This window comes from Engraulis encrasicolus, unplaced genomic scaffold, assembly GCF_034702125.1.
Source record: "Engraulis encrasicolus isolate BLACKSEA-1 unplaced genomic scaffold, IST_EnEncr_1.0 scaffold_1037_np1212, whole genome shotgun sequence".
NCBI lineage: Eukaryota > Metazoa > Chordata > Actinopteri > Clupeiformes > Engraulidae > Engraulis > Engraulis encrasicolus.
In genome coordinates this window covers 9,942-15,080 of record NW_026944501.1, presented here as the reverse complement: position 1 = coordinate 15,080, position 5,139 = coordinate 9,942, and the positions used below count along the sequence as shown (strand labels likewise).

General features: G+C 40.8%; 1 long non-coding RNA gene across 1 annotated transcript; it reads left to right on the top strand.

The window, feature by feature from the left end:
• The first annotated feature begins 1,003 nt into the window (after positions 1–1,003).
• On the top strand, positions 1,004–4,701 carry LOC134441963 (uncharacterized). Its single transcript, XR_010033251.1, has 3 exons — positions 1,004–1,258; positions 2,487–2,567; positions 3,351–4,701. It is a non-coding gene; the product is annotated as an uncharacterized LOC134441963 (long non-coding RNA).
• The last annotated feature ends 438 nt before the right edge of the window (positions 4,702–5,139 follow it).

The window sequence follows — 5,139 nt, the reverse complement described above, 5'->3', positions numbered from 1 at the left end:
AACTGCCTTCGCATCGGATACAGACGCAAATGGGCTGCCTTTCACTCGAACGCCGACGCCACGGGTCCTGACAAATCGTCTGTATTCGAGGTAATGGGGGTGAGAACGTGTTGTTCAACAAGACTCTAATCAGCTGCTGTGATAGACAACACCTGTTGTCCTGGCTACCTAGCTGTTGCCTAGCGGTGTTCCACAACGGCACTGTTTTGTTTTGCGCAGCAACAATATTAACATTAAATAGGCCTAAAGAAATGTCCCCGCCATGTGTGAATCATTTAAGTATATCCATATAATACGCGGGTTAACTTTCGGCGAGTCGGTCGCTTTGTGGAATAGCAGCACTTCAGAGAGAACAAGACCCCTCCGCTCCGCGTCGGGGTCTAAAGATTCTCTCTGTCGTGCTGCTATTCCACGGTAGCGACCTTCTCGCCGAACGTTAACCCTTACTTAACACCCTAGTACAGCGTACACCCTCGTACAGCGTACACCCTCGCAAAGCGACAGGCCATGAGAACACACCAAATTAAACCTGCTGCTGTACATGACACATTACTTAATTTCATACAAAAGAAGGTCTGCTGTGATTTTACTGACATGCCTCTCTCGGACAAGAAGTTGCGAGTGAACAAGATTCTTCTTCTGTGCGCATAGACTCTGTTGATGTTTACCGTAAAACAATTGGATCTCTCTCAACACCATTTCTGAAGTAGGTCTATTTTGGTCTTCTCTCTTCACTCTTTTAGTCTCTTACGGAAGGAAAATATACTGCAATATACTACAATTTATACTGCAATACATTAGAAAATATATCACAATATATCACAAACACGCTCATATATTTGAAAATATATAGCAATATATTATTGAACAACATATTACTATATATTGATCCATATATTTTAAAATATATGGCTGGCAAAACAAAACTGTATTCCACTATTCAGTCTGTATTTCTTGATGTTTTTAGTTCAGCAAGCACATTTTGCACGAGATTGGACATTTACTCGACATTATAAAGTCATTTTAGGTGGACCATATATGGCCATATATAATAATATATTGATCAATATACAGGAGTCTCTGATTGAATCATCTCAGCTCTCATATCACGTATGACGCGCCTACGTCACGTCGTCACAACCTGAAGCTAAAGTGGCGAGAGAGCCGTCTCGGCTCGAGCGCGGTCCGGATTTTAGCTCCACACTGTCGCCAGCCAGACTCCCCACCACAGTGACACAAACCAACCAGCCGCCTCGAGGTAAGTTATAAAGACAAGTTTGTTACTTTGTTAACATAAATACACAAGCATATAGTCTGAAACGTCTACAGTGGTTGATGTGCAAAGTTTAGCCAAGTGGTTATCGAAGTTGGATGTTTGTTCATTTTTTTCCCCCAAGGACTAGAAATACGTTATTTTTTGAATTTCCCGCGCTACCAAGCTATTGTAAGCTTACAAATAGCGATATTTGCGTTGTCGAAATGGTGTGTAGTTCTCATTGACAGTAGGTCTGGTTCTACACATCTTGAAAACGTAAACGTAATACTTGGGTCGATATTATATGGTTGTAGTGGTCAATTTCAGGTGAGCCCACTTTATTTGGCTTGTCAGAGAACGTTAGCAACATCTATCTGGCTAATACTGCTGAGCCCCAACGTCAGCCTAGAAAGCCAGGCCTCAGTTAATTAGCCGCCTAGCTTACTCGGCTAACGCAAGGGAATCAAAGCAGAAGTGAAGTGCGACGAGATCTAAATGCACATCGCTAACTTGCTTAAAAAATGGGCACTACAGTATAGTAAAACGAGGCAATGTCCTGCATTATTTTTGGTAAAGCATAGCTGTTGCTGCTTCGGTTTTCCCATTGTGGTAACATCAATAGGTTTTTTTGAGTAACTTGCTCACGAACTAACTGCACTGTCCCGTTCTTGTAGAGCTATTGTTAGAGGTTAACGAAGCCTTGTCGTCAAATTGGTGAATTTCAAAACGGTAGCCTACACGTCGTTGTCTTCGGCTCTGTGATAGTTCGGAGTTTGCTTTGCTCACAGCAATTGCATTCATTGAGTCATGTTGGTGTTCATGTTTACTCTTAAACGAATGCGCGAGTCATTCTTGTTCATCGGAATTCATTCTCGCCAGTTACATGCATGAGTTTAAGTCTTCCTTCGCTTCATCATCTTCATAAAAGAGTGCCTTCGTGCCAAGAACAGACGTGCAACTGTTAACGATGCTGGCTGCTGCGATTTCAGTGTCTTATCTTCCCTGTTGTCGGGAGGAGACACAGAGTGCCACTACGACGCTCTGCCACTGCGAGCTAGAATGCTGTAGTTCCACCAGTCTACCGAACCCCCCCCCCCCCCCCCACAGATTTAGCTCACAATTCTGACAATGATATAGAAGTGATGAGCTTGGTGGGTATCCTTGTGCCTATTTAAGGTTAAGTGTGTGAGTGAATGTTAATTTTCTGTTGCTCTTTTAACTTTTTTTGCAGAGGTTGCTGAAGAGGTATGCAGCGATGGTCTGGAGGAAAAAATAGTCACATGGACTGGTGTGCATTCCAGTACTTGAAATGGTAAGCAATACTGTGCCTTTACTATGCTCACTCACTGGTGATCATGCACTAAATGGGGAATACATCTATCTGAACTTTGGGAGGAGGTTCAGACTCCCTTGGTGCAAATATAATCGTTTCAAAAAATCCTTTATACCTCATTCAATCAAGCTACTGAATAAACCGGGAATAAGAGAGATTGAGTGGGACAAAATGGACCTCTGCAGCTAGTGTTGGTACTGCTGGTGGGGATGGAAGCTAGGGTAAAAGTTGGGAGGGGGATATGTAGACATGAATGTATCCCTGTTTTTATTATTTTTATGTTAATTATGGAATGGATGTAACCTAGTTATTTATTGCAGGGTGAAGGTGTGGTTGGTTGTAGGACGGTGTGTGTGTGGGGGCGGGGGTACTGAGCTGTGTGTGTGTGTGCGGTGTCGGGGGGGGGGTATGGACTGGATGGGTCAGGGGCAGTGGGTTAGGACATCCAGATTTAGAGTTTACTTGAGCTACATTATTAACTGCACATTGAATGTGTGAGACTTGCTGATGTAACATGTTACATTCAAGGGTTCATTGGGCTAAATGTGGTTAAAATCATTGACCTGGGTTTACAAAGCTGGGCAATGTTGGGCACTTGTTTCAGACTATTGAAAGGAAGGAGTATGAGAATGTAACACAATGCTTAACATGAAAAATAAAACCCTTCATGAACCAACGGTGTATTTGGCCCCAAACTAGTGGCATACCCTTCAAGTTTCAATGGGTTAGAGAGTTAACATTCTTTTTACTTTACTTTTGCAGATGCTGTTGCTCAGGCACATCCAGGTGCGAGGATGGGGGAGATCCGGATGTCGCTAAATAAAAGAATCTGTGAACTGCTTCACCAAGAGAAAAAGAAGTCCATGGACAGGCCTATGAGCCCTCTTGTTGACCTTGAGTGACTGAGGCTGCGGGCGGTCTGCCCCTGAATTCACCTTCACTTTCTTTTCTTTTAAAAAAAAATATATCTGAAGGTGTGTGTGTGTGTGTGTGCGCGAGCGCGGGTGTGTGTGTGTGGGCGCGGGCACGCGTATGTGTTTGTGTGTGTGCGCGTGTGTGTGTGCACGCGTGCATGTGTGCCAGTGCTTTATGTGAGGTGTTTCGCTTACCGGCCACAGCCACAGTTTTTGTTTTGTTTTCTTTTTGTTTTATTTGGGTTTTTTTTTTGTTTTTTGGGTTTTTTTTTAGAATATTTCTGCATTTACATTAAGTACAAGTTACTGGCCAAAGTGGGAGACTGAAATTGTTACTGGCCACAGGCAAGTTTCACCAGCATTTGGCCTATTGGCCGGTGTCGTTGTCAAGTCGTTTCCCTGCCTGTCTGCCCCTCTGTCTCTGCATGTGGGAGCGGTGGTGTTAAAGGGTCGGTTGGTTTCATGTTTTTAATAAACCAATGTCAACAGTTGAATGAATTGAATTGATGTTTGGTCATTGTTGTAATTACATTACTTCATAAATGCCTTGTATAAAGTACGTTACAGTATATTGTGTAGTGTAATGCAATACATAAGTCAATATATGATTTAATTAATAAGCCATATACTATGGGATATAATCCAATATATGCAACAGTATACTTTACAGTATAATGCAATACATAAATCAATATATGATTCATCAATAAGCCATATATTATGGGATATAATTCAATATATGCAGTAATATACTGTACAGTATAATGCAATACATTAATCAGTATATGATTCATCAATAAGCCATATATTATGGGGTATAATTCCATATATGCAGTAATATACTGTACAGTATAATGCAATACATAAATCAATATATGATTCATCAATAAGCCATATACTATGGGGTATAATTCAATATATGCAACAATATATTGTACAGTATAATACAATACATAAATCAATATATGATTTATCAATAAGTCATATACTATATGGGATATAATTCCATATATCCAACAATATATTTCACAGTATAATGCAATACATAAGTCAATATACGAAAACGGCAATAATGTCTATATTCTCGTATACCGCAAAATATATCACTTTATATTGTGCAATATACTGCTGTACAATATAAAATGATATATTGGCAAACAATATATTGTAGTATATTATAATATATTTTCATTTCATATATTCAAAAATATATTTTCCTTCCGTAAGGGGAGAAAGAGCCGTGGAGGCCCGAAACGTCACATGGAGTAAAAGGGAACTCACAGGTGTGCAGTTCTTTCATTACCTTACATGAAATTCACATTTTGAGCCTGCACCCGACAAAAAGAATTTGGATGTGCCTGAGATTGGACTTGGCTACATTTTGGTCTTGACACTGATCTTGATCTTTCAGCCTGCTCCAGCATGATAGAGGTTAGGCAACATGGCATCACAATGACACAAGCGAGTTAACTACAATTGGGGAATTTCACTTCCCATCAGCACACACACAACATCTAAATCCGCTGTCTAATTGGTTTACCTGAATGCAGCACCATGCAGAAGCATACAGGGTTAATTCCACGTCTTAAAACTCAGTTAGAACATGAGGTTGACCAGACTAAGCTCATATGAGCTTT